Source organism: Culex pipiens, chromosome 1 (genome assembly GCF_016801865.2).
Source record: "Culex pipiens pallens isolate TS chromosome 1, TS_CPP_V2, whole genome shotgun sequence".
In the NCBI taxonomy this organism is placed as follows: domain Eukaryota; kingdom Metazoa; phylum Arthropoda; class Insecta; order Diptera; family Culicidae; genus Culex; species Culex pipiens.
The window spans coordinates 68,960,234-68,980,146 of record NC_068937.1 but is presented as its reverse complement, the minus strand read 5'-3'; the positions used below and the strand labels follow the sequence as shown (position 1 = coordinate 68,980,146).

Here is a 19,913-nt window from a genome sequence, read left to right as displayed (position 1 = left end):
GACAATTATTTAATTTCAACAACCTTTCTGAAGTGCTGATCGATTTTGATCATTTGAGTAAAACGTCGAAAAAAGAATGAAACATTAATCAAACGTAATATTGAAGTATTGAAATATCACTTTTGTTTCTTTCCATACCAAAATATTGACTGGACATTGTTTTTGCTACTTTTTGCCTTTCTTACTAAAGAAAGGTATAGGTTTTACCACAGACAAACAGACATGAAAGTCCAGGTCACCAGGTTGTCCCAAAAGTGTAACGGACTTTTTTCAAAAATCGGAAAGCATGGTTTCTACTTTTCGGATTCGCCGCTAGAGGCGCTTTTGTGTTGAGTAGCAAATGACAGTTTTCATATTCATCATGTTTTGATTGCCGCCACATTACGTGTGTTTATTTTATCTGAAATGGAATTTCTTTCGAAGATTACGTCCAAAAAAAGCTTTTCTGGGCCGCTCCCGTCGGGTAAATCTGTATGTGTTGCAGTCCAATAGGCAGAGCTTTGACGTGGTTGAGCCGCTTCAAAAACGGTAGCCCTGTGATATTTTTTACACGCGGAAATCTTAGCCTTCTTGGCAGGTGTAGCAGCTGGCACCGGTGCTGACGGGTGCTAAAATTGATCATCTTTAACCCCCTTCCACCACAAAGGTTGTGCAGGTGAACCGATGCCATTGACGCCATCACTCCTTTTCAAAACATGTAGAACCGATAGCCAAAATGCCCCAACATCATAGAACCAGCTGCATCACAGAGTGCAGTTTTTTCACGTCTCCTTTTTCATTGATTTTGATAACATCCGGAGCACCGCGGCTAGGGACGGTCGTCACCGCTGTTGTCTCCAAAATGAAGCATGTTTCATTGAGCAAATGTCCGCTCTCCACCATCTAGAAGAAGAAAACGCTGACTTTGCAGGCGCCTTGGGCGTTCGAGTAACGGCAGGAGGACATTCCGTCGAAAGGGTAACATTTGTCTTGTAGCCGGCAACAATTCAATTTCAATGTTTTGGTTTGGTTTGTCTTTTGATGCTATTCTGCAGACACGTTGACATCTGCGCATACGCACATACACATGCCCTACTGTCATTTAGGATGGGGAGATTTTAGGAATCGTCTATAGATGTCGCTAGTGAGCATACAAAATTCAAATTTGAACTGGTCCCACGTTTTGATCAAAAATTTGTTCGAACTTTCATGTCTGTTTGTCTGTGGTTTTACTTTAAGCCAGGACGTCATTTCCATCTTCGTAAATATGTCGATTCAGCATGAGTTTTAATCGGAAAAATCGTCAAAAAATCACACTGCATCGATTTTCTACGCTCTATCGATTCACCTTGACAGAACTCGTCTATCTCCAGCCCCTAGAATTTTGAGAAAATAAATTCCGTGGAGGTCGAGTGATGTTCGTATGTGGTAAAATTTTGCTAAATTTTGTGTCGCGCCGTTCTATATCCGATTTCGATTCTTCTAAATGCAGACGAAAGCTAGTGTGCTGAACCTGGGCGAGTTGCCGCGCAAATTTCGAAATATCCATTTGTTTTCGGATGCGGCCAGACTTTTCAACAAAATACACAGTTTTCAAATGAAAATATGGTCAAATTTTTTCATTTTCATATCTTTTATTTATCTCAAAAATTGCATTTTTTGAGCCCTACAACCTCCCAAATTTTCATCCAGATTCATAATATGGTTCTGGAGTTAGAGCCGTTTGATTGACCTACCATAAGAAAAAAAATCCCTAAAAAAAGGTAAAAGACCTTCGCCAACATTGTTCATTTCTGATTTTATTCAAAATTTCTTGCTACATTCATAGTACAGACCATGAGTGAGCATCTGAAACAAATTCGACATCGATCGGCAATCCCGATCAATTTTTAGAACGATTTACTTTTTGTCTTTCTTACTAAAGACCCACTGAGAATTTTGGCTCGAGCCTCGAGTCGATCTGGCTCGAAATCGAGCCTGAATCGAGTCGAGGCTCGAGCCAAAATTCTCAGTGGGGATAGGTATAGGTCGAGGGGGACGTCACTCCGCGATAACACACTAAAACGCACAAAAACGAGCTCGAAAAGCATCAACGCTACTCATCGTGCCGAGTTTTCACATAACGCCACCCTAAAGCAAGTTATCGCAAGTTAACGCGCGTTAAAGCGAGTTAAAGCGACCAGCGTCTGCTCGACTTTTGAACCAGGGAAATCTATCTTGCAACCTTGCCGTCGAGCAGTTTTTGGTCATGTTTGGCAACTCGGTATTTGTTTTGGTTTTTTTCAAGCAGTTTTGACAGAAAGAAAAAAACAAAGCAAAAATTGCGATTTTTTGTCAACGACCGGAAAAGTTTGCTCCGGGGTGATCGCCCGGCTGTCCTCGTTTGTGGGGGCCATCGCGATCGGCAATCTGGTAAAGAGCACACTCGGCCCGGAGGGAATGGACAAGATTCTGATTGCGCACGGCCGTAGCGCCGGCCAGGTTGAGGTCACCAACGACGGGGCGACGATTTTGAAGGCGGTCGGCGTGGACATGAGTCGCTTCCAGGACGACGAGGTTGGCGATGGAATGACTTCCGTGACGGTGGTGGTGTCAGAGTTGCTGCAATGCTGAGCGAGGCGGAAAAGTTGCTGGAGCAAAAATTTCACCCTCAAACGAGTGCGGCCAAGCAGGCGCCGAAACTATTTGCCGGCTGTTGCTTGGAGGATTCGTTCCTGGACAAGGGTTTCCTGTTGGACAAGAAGACCGTTGTGCACAAGCCTAAACGCATCATGAACGCAAAGATCTTGATCGCCAACACGCCGATGGACACGGACAAGATCAAGGACTCGATGGTGAAGATTGCCGAGCTGGAGGTCGCCGAGAAGGAGAAGATGAAGGACAAGGTGATAACCAGGACCAGGCTCGTCTCGGTCGTTGCGATCTGTTCGAAAGTTTGCATCGATGTGATCGCCCGTTCCAACATCTGCAGGACACGGTGCCGGAATATCTCGCAAGGAGGCAAGTTGCTGCCCAACAGAAACTTCGCCCCAAAGTGGTAAGCGAAGGAATTTGGAGGAGATTTCGGTGGAATTCGAGGAGGAGAAAAAGTTCATGGGTAAGTTTTTTTTATCCGGCGAGTTTAAGTTTTTTTTTTTTTAATTTGTTGGATAGATTATATCGAACATTCCGGAGTCAGCGCTCAATCGACATCCTGCTAGGCATTGGCATTTTAGTGCGACTCGTAGCAAAACAGTCCGGCGCGCTGCAGCTGGAGAATCTAAAATTTAAGGTGCTTCTGTCGGCCGCTGACGAGAATCTGGAAAAGCTAAGCAGCAACTCATCCGGGAAGAGCCGACGTGGTATGCGGTGTGGAAAAGTAAAAGGTAAGCCTGTTCATCTGAACGAGCATTTCGATCGAAAGTGCATACAGTTTTTTTTAAATATTTTTATTTTAGACGTTTGTTGTTGTTGAACACTGGGCCAGAACAGAACACTAGATATATTCTCGCTGCATCAGAGAGTGCGTCGGCCGCCAAGGACACACTTAACCAGCTGGGCAGCATTCCGTGGAAGATCAACAGCGAAGTGATGGCGTTGTTCATCAGAGCAGCATCTCCATGCTGGACCTTTCCTGCCCTCCTTATCGCCAATCGAAGAAACCAAGAAGAAACCGTTCCGCGCAGTGAATTGACCGGTTACGATTGGTTCATCCTTATGCGCAAGAAGATGACCCACTGGCGCAAAGCTCACCTGATTCCCCCGCACCTGAACCACTCACTCTCTCCTTAGTTCGGTATGATTTTGTACAAATAATTGAATAAAATCCTGTTTTTTCTGTTGATGCTGTTTATTTTACTTTAGCTTAGAATTTATTTATGCATTAACACAATAATTAAGAGCGATTTTTCAGGGGTTGTTCGGACATATATAACTAACATCTGGGCTGAATATGAGCACCCACACGTCTTCATCAGCATTTCAGGTTGTACAGGTAGATCTTCGTTTTACCCCTTGTCGGCCGCGTCCGGCATGTTAAACAGCGTGGCCGAGTCCTTGACCAAAAAGCTCAAGCGGGATCCACCGCCGCTGTTGGGCGCAACTGCGACGGTCTCCGGAACAATGGGAGCCTGTGCCGTCTGCAGTCGATGCTGTCCTCCGAGCTGGCCGCGTTGCCCGTATGCATCGTTATTGTTGTCCACAGCCAGTCGCATCAATCATGCCGATGTTCGAACGCTTCGCCCTGATTCTCACCAGCCAGCTCAAGGATCTTAATGGCCACTTCCAGGTTGCCAATCTTCTGCTCTGTTCCTTCAGAGTGTCGCGCGACCTTTCGATTCCTCCACCATGAAATCGACGAAAGACCGACCCGTCTCGAATCGCTGGAACAGGAACCCTTCGAAGGCGCAGGAAACGGTTCCGACGGCTGATCTGTCCCCACCGGTTTTGCCCTCCGCAGGTTCATCGTGGTACAGCTCCGTTAGCAGGCTCTTCGCAGCCAACACCGGCCCCGGAACACGCCCGTTTTCATTAATGTTCCGTTCGGAAGTTGCATCAGCACAACGCGGCGAGAATCTTGTTTCCTCCTAGAGCGCCACCGTTTTTTGACCACCATCCGTCCGGTGACGGAGAAAAATCTAGCAAAACAAACTGCTCGACTGATTTGACAACGAGAACTGTCATTTGCTCTTGACAGTTCTCGCTGTCAAAAAAATCGAGCAGTGTGATGCGAGAACGCAAAAAAAAGGCAAGCCAAAAAGCAAGTTATCGCGGTTAACGCGCGTTAAAGCATGTTAAAGCGGAAAGGTGAAAGTGAACGCTGCAAAGGTTTGAAAAGGAAGCTTTATCGCTCGGTTAGCGCGGAAGTGACATCCCCCTCGGTATAGGTTTTACTTTAACCCTGTTTGAAAAATGTCGCACGTCGTACAAGCTGTCGCGCGGTTTTGATTTTACCGTTTCGATATCGATTGGTCGAAAGGACGACAAACGTACGACAAACACTCGACATGCCCGACATTGTTTTTTTCCATCGATTTTCCTTCAATTCGACGTCACGATTTTCGTCGACGCAAACAGTTTGACAGTTCTCTTCAGCTGGTCTTGTTTGGACTTGATTGCAACCGAATCGAACCAGTTATTGTTAATGTTGGGCTTCGGAAGGATTTTGACCGGTTGATAGGTAAGTTCCAGAGTTTTTTTGAAAAGGACCAATAAGCTATTGTCTTTCATATGTTTATAGGACCTAATCAAAAAAACTCGAGAGTTGTGCTTCTTTTTCTGTCGGAAAGTTCCGGCCGGAGTGGGAAAGTGGCCAAATTATAGTTTCTTATGCTCCAGATATTCAGAATTCGGTCTTCGTGGCGGTGGAGGAGGAGGACGAGACGCATGAATCCGGCGAGCCAGGTCTTCGTGGCGGAAGACGGGACCGGAAGGAACCGAGCTTATGGAGGATATGGTTCATTCCAAAGGAGGAGGAGGATGAAACATCGAGTGTCAAAAGTTCTACCCAAGGTAAGAGAAAAAGGGGTACAGAATAATCATCTCGTGGCGGTGTTTCTGATCCACCGGAAGTTTTTATCAATAGAACTGTTGCTTCAAGTCATTGAAATGATGGAAGAGGCGCATTTCAAAGTATCGGGAGTGAGCTTGGAAGACGGAAAGTATGAGGGCTAATATTGGGTGTTTTGATTATTGGACTTCAGAATTGTATAATAAAAAAAACTCTAACATAAGTGCTCCGCCATGATTATCTCGATGATGAGTTTCAAAATTTAAAAACTACCAACATCCTGAATAATATTTTACAGATTTTTTTATATTTTTTATATTTTTTTTACTGAAAAAAATAAAATTAATTAAAAAAAAGGTTGAAAACAAAGCAGATTACAAAAAAAATAGCTATTTTTTTTAATGTTTGCAGAAATATTTTTTTAAATAAAAAAATATTTATATTAAAGTTATAACAAATTGAAAAAATGCAGATTACAAAAAGGTAAAAGCAATATAAAAAAATATAAAATTCTAAAATTCTAAAATTCTAAAATTCTAAAATTCTAAAATTCTAAAATTCTAAAATTCTAAAATTCTAAAATTCTAAAATTCTAAAATTCTAAAATTCTAAAATTCTAAAATTCTAAAATTCTAAAATTCTAAAATTCTAAAATTCTAAAATTCTAAAATTCTAAAATTCTAAAATTCTAAAATTCTAAAATTCTAAAATTCTAAAATTCTAAAATTCTAAAATACTAAAATTCTAAAATTCTAAAATTCTAAAATTCTAAAATTCTAAAATTCTAAAATTCTAAAATTCTAAAATTCTAAAATTCTAAAATTCAAAATTTCAAAAATTAAAAAAAAATATAATTTTGAAATACTTAGGTTCTACAATTTTTAATCTCTTAAATTTTTATATTGTATTACACTCAGCCCCCGGTGGTTGATCACTTTTTCGTTTGTAAAATGGGTGTCAAACTAAAAAGTGACCCCTTTCGTTTGACAACAGTTGGTGTCAAACCATCGGGTTTTGAGTGTATTCTTATAACTCATGATATTTGTAAATTTTTAATATGTCGAAGATTAAATTTCATTTTTTAATTATTCAGAAATTTTAAATTTTTACGATTAATTTAAACATCCGAACATTTTAAAATTGTTCAAAGTCGTTTAAGTTCTTAGCATCCTCAAAGCATGGACTTTGTGGTCTTCAGAAACACATGCACTTTAAATTTAAAAAAAAATCAAAAATATTTAAACAGGTCCAGATGGGTTTTCTCCATAAAACATTGGAGAAAACCCATGCGTTGATGTTGATTTTTATTTTGAAATTTAAAATGTTAGAATTTTTTGTTGTCTTAAACTTTCTTTTATCTTTATTTTCTTAAAAATTTATAATTTTGTTTTTTCAAAATTTTACATTGAAAGTTAAGTTTTTGAATATTCCACAATTAATTATTTTATGAATTTTCACAGATTTTTTGAGTATAATATCTGTCATGAGATTCCCTTTGTTTCAACAACAAAACTCTGATTTGGATATGATGATTCAGCCGAATGACGTTATCTTTTTTCAGGTAACCAAAAAATTTCCAATCTGATCCTGCTAACAAACCAGCGTCTTTGTGTTGTCCCACGCAGTTTGTTGAACGGAAGCTGTAACGACCGCAAAAACATCTGCTCCGGAAGTGCGTAAACCGACGTAGTCCCGTACTCCGGTGGCAAATTCCGGACCCGGAAGACAACGCCAAAAACTTCCGGCCAAGATGCCGAGCGATGAGCTGAAAGACCAACTGGAAGACAACGCCAAAAACTACGTGGAGATCGCGACACACAAGTAAAATTAATGAATGTATTTTAAATCGAGTGAAAAAGTGAAATTTACAATAAAAATAAATCTAAAAATAAATAAAAATTTTAATAAATATCTATTTTTTACTGCAACATAACCTAAAAACCCAAAATGACATCACACGACAAAGGCACGACATCCTAAATAACAAAACCGTGCGACGTCGGTCGAATGTCGTACGACAATGTCGTACAATTTCGATCATCGATCGCACGACAAATACGACATTTTGGTGCAAAAACGTATGACATTCGCGCGAAAGTCGCACGACATTGTCGTGCAACGTCGTACGATTGCACGGACGACAAACGACGGACGTCCGACGAACTTTTCAGTCAGGGCGGTAGATCCCGGAGCTAACCTGAGTTTTGTTTAGATTCGGATGAACACGGATGAACTCGATCCTAAATTAGCTCTCGCACAAGTACCGCGGTGGGCTTGACGCGGGTGCCAAATTAGCTTTGCAACGCAATTAGGTCCCTGCGGTGGAGATGCCCTTACTGTTCTCCGGCCAATTTTTTTGGGTCGCAAGGCTGGGTTAGAATTCCGGGGAGTAATCGGGACGGAGTTGAAGCTACGTTAGTTCCCATGCAGCTGAGATTCAGTTGCATTTCCCGGCCGGGAGATTCGCTGGCGCTCTATTATCATCCGGCAATTTCTAGGGTCAGCAGCTTCGTCGTAGTAAAGCCGGATTTTCCATTGTTTTGTGTTGAAATAAGTGCGTGTTCCGGACTCAGTAAGGCTAGCCAGCAAGCGAGATGGTAACCCTGGAGGACAAGTCGATCGAGCTGCTGGTTGTGGACCCGCAGGAGACGGAGGAATACGAGGCGGCGGTGGTGGTGCTGGACTCCCAGCGGAAGGGCAAGCGCGCCGTCATCAAGACTTCAACGCGGCAGACGCACTTTTTGCCCGTGATAGGCCTGGTTGATCCGGAGAAGCTAAAAACGGGCGATTCCGGCTGAGTATAAAGCGTGCGTCAAGGCGATTGAGGTGGACGAACGGACCACCGAGCTGTACAAGGACATTGGCCGGTTGGACAAGCAAATCCAGGAACTGATTGAGGCCGCCCGAGCAGGGGTAAATAACACGGGAATACCAAATTTTGGTATTACTTGAGCAAATAACAGCGACCAAAATGTGCCCTTGGTTGCCCAGTAATAGATGGTAAAATACCATGAAATCATACCAAAGTCTAGTATGTGGAAGGGCACAACAATACCAAACCATGTTATTCCAAGGGTAAAATAATACCTCAAAATAAAACCATTTCAATACCAAGTTGAGGTCTTCTGGATTTTTGAACATTGCTTGAATACCAAAACTTGGTATTGCCATGGTTTTATTTTTAGGTATTCCCGCGTCCTTGGAAAATCATATTTTGGTATTCCTGTGGTCTTCCACATACATGATTTTGATATGATTTGATGGTATTTTACCATCTATTACTGGGCAACCAAGATCACATTTTGGTCGCTGATATTTGCACAAGTAATACCTAAATTTGGTATTTTCATACCATTTTTAGTGCAGCAGTTGCAGTTAGTGAAAAAACGGAAATAATCCATATGCAACAGCCAAATCTACTTCTCTGATGATTCCATGTTGTTCTTAGTGATATTCTTCACCACACCGAATGCATTTGTCATTGATGAACGGCCTGTGCATGAAGTTCTTGAAGATTCTGTAAAATAACAAGATTGAAAAATAAGTGTTATTAAAATAAAACTGGATTGAAATTCACCAAAATTCAATAATCTTTCAATTGACTCGTTTTTCAAAGTATTTGGTTTTTTTTTTCAAGTCATTTTAGCGCAAAATTTATTATCTTGTCCAAATTGGTAAAAAAAATCCCATAGTTTTAGAGGAATTTGATAAAACACTTTAATATCAAAATAATACCAAAATGTGCCATCCTGACTTAGAAAATTTTCCACAATTTCAAGTCATTTCTGTAGGGGGTATATCAAAAATGTTTAAAATCAAGTTCGAAATTTCCGGTTTTCAATGAATTTTCAATTCAATTAGTGTTTATTAGTAAATAATCAATTTACAATTTTGTGTTTCTTATAACCTAATAGAGTTTTGGAGTTCCTTTCAACTATGGTTTACACTATAATTCATTTAGATGTAATTGGATATTCTAACAATGGATTTGGCAAGAGAAGGAAAAATTAAAAAAAAAACCTTCGAGATTTGCTAAGGAAAAGGATAGAAATAGAAAAAGCTTAAAACTAAATCACAGTTTGTGTTGTCTGTTGACGTCGAAAAACTTCGCTGCACAAGACAGCTTATCCGTTGTAGATGTACTTCATCATCAGCTCACTGAGAGCTTGGAATTGTTCTGCCTTGTTTCGGCAGGCACGAAAGCGCGTGAGCATCTCACCAGCAAGGGCGAAAAACTCAGGAAGCGTGAAGAGATCATCACCGGTAACATCAGCTTGTCCCGGGGGAGTACCGTCGCCAGAAGCGGCTACTCTAGCGTACGAACCTCCCCAACCGGGAGGGAACGCTGGTTTGGTTGATGGAACCGCTCCGCCGCCAGCTGCTGCAGCGTTCGAGCTCGAAGTCTTCGGAGGCTGGCGGGACGCTGGCGCTTTCTTCTTCTTGTCCTGCTCCTCGAGGTACTTTTTCCGCGCGGCACAGCCACGGAAATTCGCCGTGTGGTTTCCACCACAGTTCGCGCACTTGACGCGCGCTTTGTGCTGCTGGGCGTTTTCCCCCAGCTGGTCTTTCCGCGGAAGATTGCACCTTTCGGTGAAGTGGGTCTCACCGCACTTTACGCACCGGGGCGGAAGGTTACAGTTTCTTGAACCGTGTCCGAATTTTTGACAGCGGTGGCATTGCGCTGCGTCGGTCGGATTCTTCGTGTAGAATCGCCACGTCACGAAGAAGCCGTCCAGTGCTTTGATCCGCCGAAGGTCCTGTATTTTGACGGACCCACGATCGAAGTACAGGAGGTACAATGTGTACGTACCTGTGACCGTTGTCGATTTCGAGAGCACCTTAACCTCTCGAGGCTTAACCTTGATGCCCGACAGGTGTTCTTCCAGGTCGGAGATCGGGCGGTCCGGATATCCCTGAAGGACGATCTTCACTGGGACCTTCTCTGCAGGATCAAATGTGAAGAATTTGAAGTTTCGCAACTTCAACTTCTTCACCACCAGGTCGAAATTCTGTTTATTGTGCGTAATAACTTGCAATGAAGTTTTACTAATTTTCAGACAATATTGGAGTCCCTCAAGCAACTCGTCAATATCGTCTGCCAACGTTTCCAAAACAAAAATTGGAGGTGGTCGTCGTTCCTTCGGAGAGTTACACTTTTTCTGCTTTCCTTGCTTGCGCGCAAGTTCATCATCGTCATCGTCGTCGCTAGCACTGCTGCTGTCACTGGCGGTGTTGTTTTCTTCTCCACTCAGCATCTCAAATTCGTTGCTGGTGGGAACGTTGGAAGTGGTTGTTGTCGTAGTGCTGGTGGACTGCTGCTGCTGCTGCTGCTGGCCGGAAGTGCTTCCGGATGCCCGGGTCGATTGTCTCGTCCGTACTGGGGACTCACGTGGACGGTATGACACGTGTAAAAACGATGGATCGGTGACGTCACTGGGCACGCTCCCGTGCGCGATGGCGGTCGATGCGGCGTTGGTGTGTTTACCTTTCTGCACTCTGCCGGTAGATGAGCTTCGCGGGTTTTTCGAGGCCGCACTCGAACTGCCACGGCCACGGCCGGCCCTTGGCATGCTGGAGCAGCAAACTCGCGGATAATCACGGTAAATTACGGCGAAAAAATCGAAAAGTTTGAAGAGCTCCGAACACTTGACTGTTGCTGGCTGGTGTTGCCAGTCCCGATGGTTTTCAATGAAAGCATTCGCTTTGAGACATCATTTTAGTGCAAAATTAATTATTTTGTCAAAATTGGTCAAAATTTTCCCATAGTTTCAGAGGAATTTGATAAAACACTTTAATACCAAAATAATACCAAAATGTGCCATCCTGACTTAGAAAATTTTCCAAAATTTCAAGTCATTTCTTTAGGGGGTATATCAAAAATGTTTAAAATCAAGTTTGAAATTTCCGGTTTTCAATGAAAGCATTCGCTTTGAGACATCATTTTAGTGCAAAATTAATTATTTTGTCAAAATTGGTCAAAATTTTCCCATAGTTTCAGAGGAATTTGATAAAACACTTTAATACCAAAATAATACCAATATGTGGTGTTCGACCATTGACAAATTCTGCAATTTTGCAATATCAAAACAATACCTTTAATTGGTATGATAGCACATTTTGCTCTTGCATAATCCTTAAGACAAATTTCAAAGGGTCCAGGAATACCAAAATTTGGTATTGATACCAGAGAAAGGTATTATTACGCATTTCCCTTGTTATTTACCCATGCTCGGGCGTCGTGCAGCCGATGACGCAAAGTACACGTTCAAGAACCTGGAAATTCATCCGCCGAAGGGAATACGCAAACAAAATCGACCTTCCTGAAGTTGGCCGGCCCGCAGCTGGTGCAAATGTTCATCGGAGACAGTGCCAAGCTCGTACGGGACGCGTTCGCACTGGCCAAGGAAAAGTCGCCGCCGATTACTTCCTGCACGCGTCTACGCTGCAGACGCATCTAGCTGTTGCAAATGCATGTTAGAACTTATTTGACCTAATTTGGTATCTTCACCTCTACACACAAAGAAAAAATACTCTAAATTTAAAAAGATCGTTCGTTGGATTAAAAGTTCGCGTTGGTGAATATTCGTAGAAAGTTCAAACTTTTTAATTTAAAAGTTGGAAATTTTTTGATACTACCATGCACTTCTGGAACAAAATCGTTGTATCGGTAAAAGTTTTTTACTTTTATTATAAGAAGAAACTTTTTATGGCAACAATAAATAACATTTAACATTACAGTGATGATTTTCGAAAAATGTGATGGATTTTATTTCTATTTTTATTTTTATTTTAATATTAAAACTTCTGCTTATGCTGCTTAACATCGCGGCCTACATTTTGGAGCGCGACAGCGATGTAGAGAACAGGGTGGTCTCGTTGCCGGCCATCATCAGGACAGGCTTGGAGGAGTTGGCAATTTGGTTGTTAATTCGGGAAGGTAAGTCGACGTTTTCCGACTTCTTCGGTATTCCAGGTAGATGTTCTTGATCAGGTTCGTCGGATATCGCTCCAACCTCTGGAAGTAATCCGAGTACGACATCTTCAGGACCTGCGGCTTTCGTACAGACGGTTCTTCCAGAACTGGTGCAAACTGTTCTTCCAGATGTTTTTGTAATACTCGTCAAACATGTCCCGCACCGAGAAATGGACTGCGGACCCTCAGGACATCCCACACTGTCCCGTCATCACTTCCGGCACATAATGCTGCTGATGGTCGTAAACCGCCGGCACCGAGTGCAACATCCGCGCTGACCACCTCCGATCGCTTCTCGTCGTTTCCCTCTTCCGTCGGATCCTTCTCCTCACCGTTAAAATTAACTTTATCGAATACAACCGGTGCAAATTCACATCCGCATAAACGGCGTCCTACAAAAACAAACAAAATCAAACACAAACGCCACCAAACATTCAAGCTTCCTTCTTACCCATTTCGGTTGTGAAACAGCTGCAGATCCGGCAGGAAGCTGGCCTCATCCTTTTGAAAACCAACCTTCCCCTAATCCCCTAACCTTGTTCCGCACCATCCTCCTTCGAAGGTATCCGCGTCCAAGTCCTGGCTGCGGACGCGTTCTGTTTTGATTGACGTCGTGGACCACCACTCACTAACCACCGGAATCACCTAAACGTTTGTTTACATTTTGGACTTAGGCGTACGCGGTTTCACGAGAACGACTGTAACCGTCACCCTGTCGCAACTCAAATGAACTGGTAACTCATTCCAAAAACACAAACCCAAAAGAACTGCGCCATCTCTTTCTCATAAAGGGAAACTGCTGAGTGCTCCGCGCACGTGCACCGGAGTGCCATTTCAAATTCACTCTGCTAGATCTCATTTATGGCCTTGAGGGACGAATCAAGATTTGCGAAAATGGGCATAGGAAAATCCCTCCCGTGTACTGGCAAATAATTGCAATCGTACACCCTCGTTGTGTATGTGCTGGGATCGCCCAATTGAATGATAGGGACCAGAACGAGAGAGAACTAATCGGCAATCGGGTCCCACACATGTGTGGTTAGACGGCGATTTTGCTAAGATCCAATGATCTTCGGGAGTTGCGAACGATTCGAGTAAAGCTCGCCGACCGGTTTAGTCCCACTCGAGGGCCACTAGCAAGTGATTAGATTACCCGCCATTTTGTGATCTAAAGTGTGAGCACGTGTGACTTAGTAGTCCAAAGTTTTAGTTTAGTGCGAAATCCGTTGAGCTTCGACGTTTCCCTTCAGGAAAGTGCGATACTGCCTGAAGAAGGTGTAAGTTTTTTTTAACAAATCTGGGTGATTAGCCATCTAACCCGAAAATATTGATTTAGGCTCACCTGAAGAGTAGTTGGAAGGCTAGAGCGGAGCCAATCACGGTACCGGGTAGAATCCAAACGAGTAAGCTTGCTTTTTGTAAAATTATGTGCGAAATCATAGAAACCCCTCGAAAATTCTTTAGGTTTGGTCACTCGGGGCTCGTTAGTCTCGCCTAGACCGGCATTCTGCTGTTGTGCGCTGGTTAGGAGATTGTCAGGTAAGACTGCTAGTGGCAAAGTAGGAACGAACCATTTTGTAATTATTGAAACGAACGTTGAACAGGTCTAAAAACCCACCGTTCAACGTGGGTTTTTGTCTGGGAGCGCCCAGCGCCGCTGAACCGAGCTGAAAGCTGTCGAGAGTCCTCGGAAACAGCGTGGTGTGCGCCGTACGTTGTCTGGAGACGACGAAAAGGCGTCATAGTTGCGTCGTACGTCCATTTTGCGCGTCCACGTGGCCGACCGAGCGTCACCTGGCCGCCATCTTGAGTGATTACCGAACTGTGGCTCCATTTCCGGTGAACTAAGCCCCTCATCCGTGTGTGCAACGCCGTACACACCGAACAGTGCGCCTCACGTCACCTCGCGCCAGTTCGGAAGTGGGAAACCGGTTGGTTTCAGCGCTGTACGTCACCAAAGCGCTTCAACAAGATCTGCCATTCATCCCTTGGCAGCCATTTTGGTGAGCGACCCCCAACTACCGCTCATTTCCCGGAAAACGCCACCCCCTTCGGTCACTCTTGGGAAAAACAGAGCGCATCGAGAGCGTGAACCCTTCCTCTGCCGCTCACGCGACGCCAGCGCCCGGAAGTCGAGAGTTCTCCCCGCGGAAAGGTTGAGAACTACGAGAGCCAGCGTCTGACGCCGGCAAGTGTTTTTGCGGTCCACATCGCGAGTCCGGACACATCAACGAAAGCGCCGCTGTGACACCTAGCGGCCGATAGCGCAACCCGATCGATAGCGTAAAGCCGACCCGAGCAGAAAGCGCGCGTCCACGTGCGACCTCAGCCCGCGCGTGGTGTTCCTGTACCGTTCCTGACCAGTTCCTGTAGCGTAAGTGCGTGGCCACAACGGACACTAGAGCTGCGGTATTTTTTACTACCTAAGCTCAGAGTTATTTCAAAAAAAATTCACAGTCTTTTTAAAGACTACCTGAGTTATTTTCCCAAATTCTAAACAGTCTTTTCAAGACTAACCCCACCTGAAATTTTGTTGTATTTTACAAACGAAGCCATCTTTTTAAGAGAACTTTGCTTGCAAAATGCGTCAAAACAAAGGTAAACGCAAATCTTCTGAAGATTTGGTCGTTACGTCGGTGAAGCGTTTGAACGCTAAATCGGCTAACGGAAACAGAAAAAGAAAACAGCCTCATCCGAGGTCTGATTCTGATTCTGAAAGTGAGGTCAATCCTCCAATTCCATTGGCAAATAGTTTCGGTGTTTTATCCGAAACTGTTGACAAGGATCCTTCTCCTCGTACTGAGCCTTCTGCCGTCGAGAAACGAGTAAAGGCTCCGCCAATTGTAGTGACTTCCGTTTCCGATTTGGCCAGCTTTCGAACGCAACTGAAGAATTGCAAGGAAACTTGCAATTTGAAGGTTTCGTTCCAGCTTGGTCGAAGAGGAGAATGTCGCTTGTTGACGGAATCTTTACAAGATCACCAAACTTTTGTTGGTTATTTGAAAAACCACAAACACAATTTCTACACGTATGAGACCAAGAATGCTCGTCCATTCAAGGCGGTCCTGAAAGGTCTCTCCAACGACTTGTCGGTGGATGAGATCAAAAACGAACTTAAGGTGTTGCTTGGCTTTGCCCCATCCCAAGTAATACCAATGAAGAAAAAATCAAACGGGAATATTTCTCGCTTTGGTTTGACTTCACAATTTTATCTGATTCATTTCAACAGAAATGAAATCAACAATTTGAAACATTTGGACAAAGTTCAGTTTTTGTTCCATGTACGGGTAAAGTGGGAGCATTTTAAGAAACATGGCGGTAATGGCCAGAATCTGACCCAGTGCCGGCGTTGCCAGGCATTCGGTCACGGTACTGATCATTGCGCCATGGTTCCAAAATGCATGGTTTGCGGGGATTCTTCTCACAACAAGGACAATTGTCCCGTGAAAGAAGTCACCCAATTTAAATGTGCAAATTGTGGTGGAAATCACAAATCAAATTTCTGGGATTGCCCCATCAGAAAAAAGGTTTTGGATTCTCGTGCTAAGCATCAGCCGAAATCCAAACCGAAATTTTCTCAAAGTCAGGTTGTACCTGCATCTTTAAATCAAACGTTCGTGCTGTCTCACTCGAACAATACCCCTACCGTGGAAAAGTTAGGTAACAGCAATGGCATTTCTTATGCCAACGTCGTTTCGGGTTCGGGTTCATCCACGAATTTTAAATCCTCTACCAATTTTCAAATTGGGCAGGTACCTCAAATTTCATTTGAAAATTTTTCTGCTAGCAACGCTTTGGGATCTTCTGATCTCGGCGATGTTACGTTTGAAAAAATGACTTTTTTGCAAAACTCACTGTTTGGTTTGATTCAAACAATGAGTAATGCTACATCCATGATGGAAGCTATCCAGATTGGATTAAAATTTGCGAATGATGTTGTTCTTACCCTGAAGTTTAATCATGGATCTAAGTAATACCATCAATATTATGAATTTTAATGCTCGCTCTTTAAAAGCGAAAGAAAATGAATTTTTCAACTTTTTACGAGTTCATAACGTGCATGTTGCTGTTATAACCGAAACATTTTTAAAAACTGGCACTTATTTGAAAAGTGATCCAGATTATAAAGTTATAATCAATAACAGAATGAATCGAAATGGCGGTGGAGTTGCAATAGTTATCCACCGTAGTATGACTTATAGCACTTTACGTGACTTTAAGTTAAAAGTTATTGAAAGTTTGGGCATTGAACTTGAAACTTCTTTTGGGAAAATTATGATTGCAGCTGCATATTTACCATTCCAATGCACTGGGGAAAATAAAAATTATTTCAAAGGGGATTTGAATAAACTTACTCGGCATAGATCTCGATTTTTGATCATCGGTGATGTTAATGCCAAACACCAATCTTGGAATAATTCAAAAGTAAATTCCAATGGTAAAATTCTATTCAGAGATTGCACTTCTGGTCTTTATTCGGTTTTATACCCGAATGGACCAACTTGCTTTTCTTCTGTTAGAAATCCATCAACAATTGATTTGGTTTTGACAAATCAAAGTCAGTATTGTGGTCCTTTAGTGACTCATGCTGATTTTGATTCTGATCATCTTCCAGTAACTTTTTCACTTTCTCATGAAGCAGTTACCAGACCCAATAGTTCTGTGTTTAATTACCACAAAGCTAATTGGGACAGGTATCAGCATCATATTGAGAACAATTTAAATCATGATTTTGTTTTAGAAACCAAAGCTGATATTGATTCAGCCTTGGAATCTTTAACTAATGCAATTTTGGATGCTAGGAATATTGCTATTCCTAAAGTCCAAGTCAAATTTGATTCTCCCATTATTGATGACGATCTTCAGCTTCTGATTCGTCTGAAAAATGTTCGCCGAAGACAGTATCAACGTTCTCGTGATCCTGCACTGAAGCGAATTCAAAAAGATTTGCAAAAGGTTATTGACCACAGATTCACTCTCCTGCGAAATGAAAAGTTCGCAAGAGATGTCGAACAAATTAAACCTTATTCCAAACCTTTTTGGAAACTTTCAAAGGTTCTTAAGAAACCTCAAAAACCAATCCCTTCTTTAAAAGATGGTGATAATATTCTATTAACTAATGGGGAGAAAGCTCAAAAACTTGCTCAGCAGTTTGAGAGTGCTCATAATTTCAACTTAAATGTTTTGAGTCCTATTGAAGATCAAATTTCAATAGAATTTCAGAATATTGCTGAACAAGAATTTTCATCAGATGAAGTTTTTAATACGGATCTGAATGAAATAAAATCCATTATCAAAAAATTTAAAAATATGAAAGCCCCTGGTGAGGATGGCATTTATTACATTTTAATTAAAAAATTACCCGAAGCAACTTTAAGTAGCTTGGTCAAAATTTGCAACAAATGTTTTGATTTGGCATATTTTCCCAGTAGTTGGAAAAATGCCAAAGTAGTTCCGATTTTAAAACCGGATAAAAATCCTGCTGCAGCCTCAAGCTATCGGCCCATTAGTTTGCTTTCATCTATTAGTAAATTATTCGAAAGAATAATTCTTAATAGAATGATGACGCACATTAATGAAAATTCAATTTTCGCTGATGAGCAGTTTGGATTTCGCCTTGGGCATTCAACTACTCATCAGTTGTTGAGAGTTTCAAATTTAATTCGAAGCAACAAATCTGAGGGCTATTCTACTGGCGCTGCTCTTCTAGACATAGAAAAAGCATTTGACAGTGTTTGGCATAAAGGTTTGATTGCGAAATTGAAAAGGTTTAATTTTCCGATTTACATCGTGAAAATTATTCAAAATTATTTGACGGATCGTACTCTGCAGGTATGTTATCAGAATAGCAAATCTGATCAACTACCTGTACGTGCCGGCGTCCCTCAAGGAAGCATTTTGGGTCCAATTTTATACAATATTTTTACTTCTGACTTGCCTGATTTGCCCCCAGGATGTCAGAAATCACTTTTTGCTGATGATACAAGCATCTCCGCCAAAGGTAGAAGCCTTCGTGTCATCACAAGAAGATTACAAAAAAGCTTGGATATTTTCAATTCTTATTTGAAAGAATGGAAAATTACTCCAAATGCTGCAAAAACTCAACTTATTATTTTCCCTCACAAACCAAGGGCTGATTTTCTTAAACCAAAAAGTCATCACATCATAAAGATGAATGAGGTAAATTTAAAGTGGGAGGATCAAGTGAAATATCTTGGACTTGCTTTTGACAAAAACCTTACTTACAAGGATCACATTGAAAGTATCCAGGTTAAATGTAACAAATATATTAAATGTTTGTATCCACTTATAAACAGGAATTCTAGACTTTGTCTCAAGAATAAACTGTTAATTTATAAACAAATTTTCAGACCTGCCATGCTTTATGCTGTGCCGATCTGGACAAGCTGTTGCTTAACCAGGAAGAAAAAACTTCAGAGGATTCAGAACAAAATTCTGAAAATGATTCTGAAACTTCCTCCCTGGTTCAGCACCAGTGAACTTCATCAATTAGCTGAAGTTGACACTTTGGATGTTATGTCCAATAAGATAATTGATGCATTTCGACAAAAATCATTGCAGTCTTCAGCTGCATTGATCCGCTCTTTATATAGTTTATAAGTTAGTTTTAAGGTATCCCTTTTCCCTTTTGTACATGTAGGACCTCCTACATTTGAAATCACTGAATAGCGAAAGCTACAATATTTCATGAATAAATGAAAGTTGCTTGTATTTAAAATTGAGGTGAAAAGTCATCGATTGTGATTGGACACTCAATAATATTTTAACTGAATGAATGTACATGGAAGAGAAAATCTAAATAAATATAAATTAAAAAAAAAAAAAAAAAAAAAGTGCGTGGCCACGCCGAAGCCGTTCCTGCCCTCGCCGCCCGCAACTAAACCAAGGTCAGATCTGATAATTTTTAAGAGCGATTTTGAGCTCAATAACTGTCCCTAGCGTAGAAGTGACGTCACGATTTTGTTAAGCTGAAAATATAGGGTTTAAGTTTAAACGCAGCTAATTGGCTTGTCCATTGGGTTAGTTAGTCTGCAGGAGTTAAATTGGGGAGCGTCTTTACTTGGGTGTGGGGATTTACTGCTTAATACATCAGATCGCACCACCAATTGCCGTCGAGTTCTTTCTTTTTCAACAATAAAGCGTAATTTACCTAAATTTGTACTTGATTCGTCACTTGGGACCTGCTATTTGAGATTCGGTATTTGAGTTCGAAAACAACCCGCCCTGAACTGGAGCCTCTTGCCGGGCCAGTTAATCAGCTTCAGCAGTCTTCCTTTTAGGGAGTGGCGCGACGCCTAGAGCGTCAAAGCTGCTGTTCGCCGAAGGAACAAAGAAAACCGTTACAAATTGGCGCCCAACGTGGGCTCAAACAAATTGGTTGATTTATTTAATTTTCATTCATTAATTACAATAATTGTTAGAGCCAAAGCTCACATTGGTATCATTAGTTCA

The 19,913-nt window shown here is 41.9% G+C and overlaps 1 pseudogene; it reads left to right on the top strand.

The window, feature by feature from the left end:
• The first annotated feature begins 1,999 nt into the window (after positions 1 to 1,999).
• LOC120424750 (T-complex protein 1 subunit beta-like) lies at positions 2,000 to 3,555 on the top strand (annotated as a pseudogene).
• The last annotated feature ends 16,358 nt before the right edge of the window (positions 3,556 to 19,913 follow it).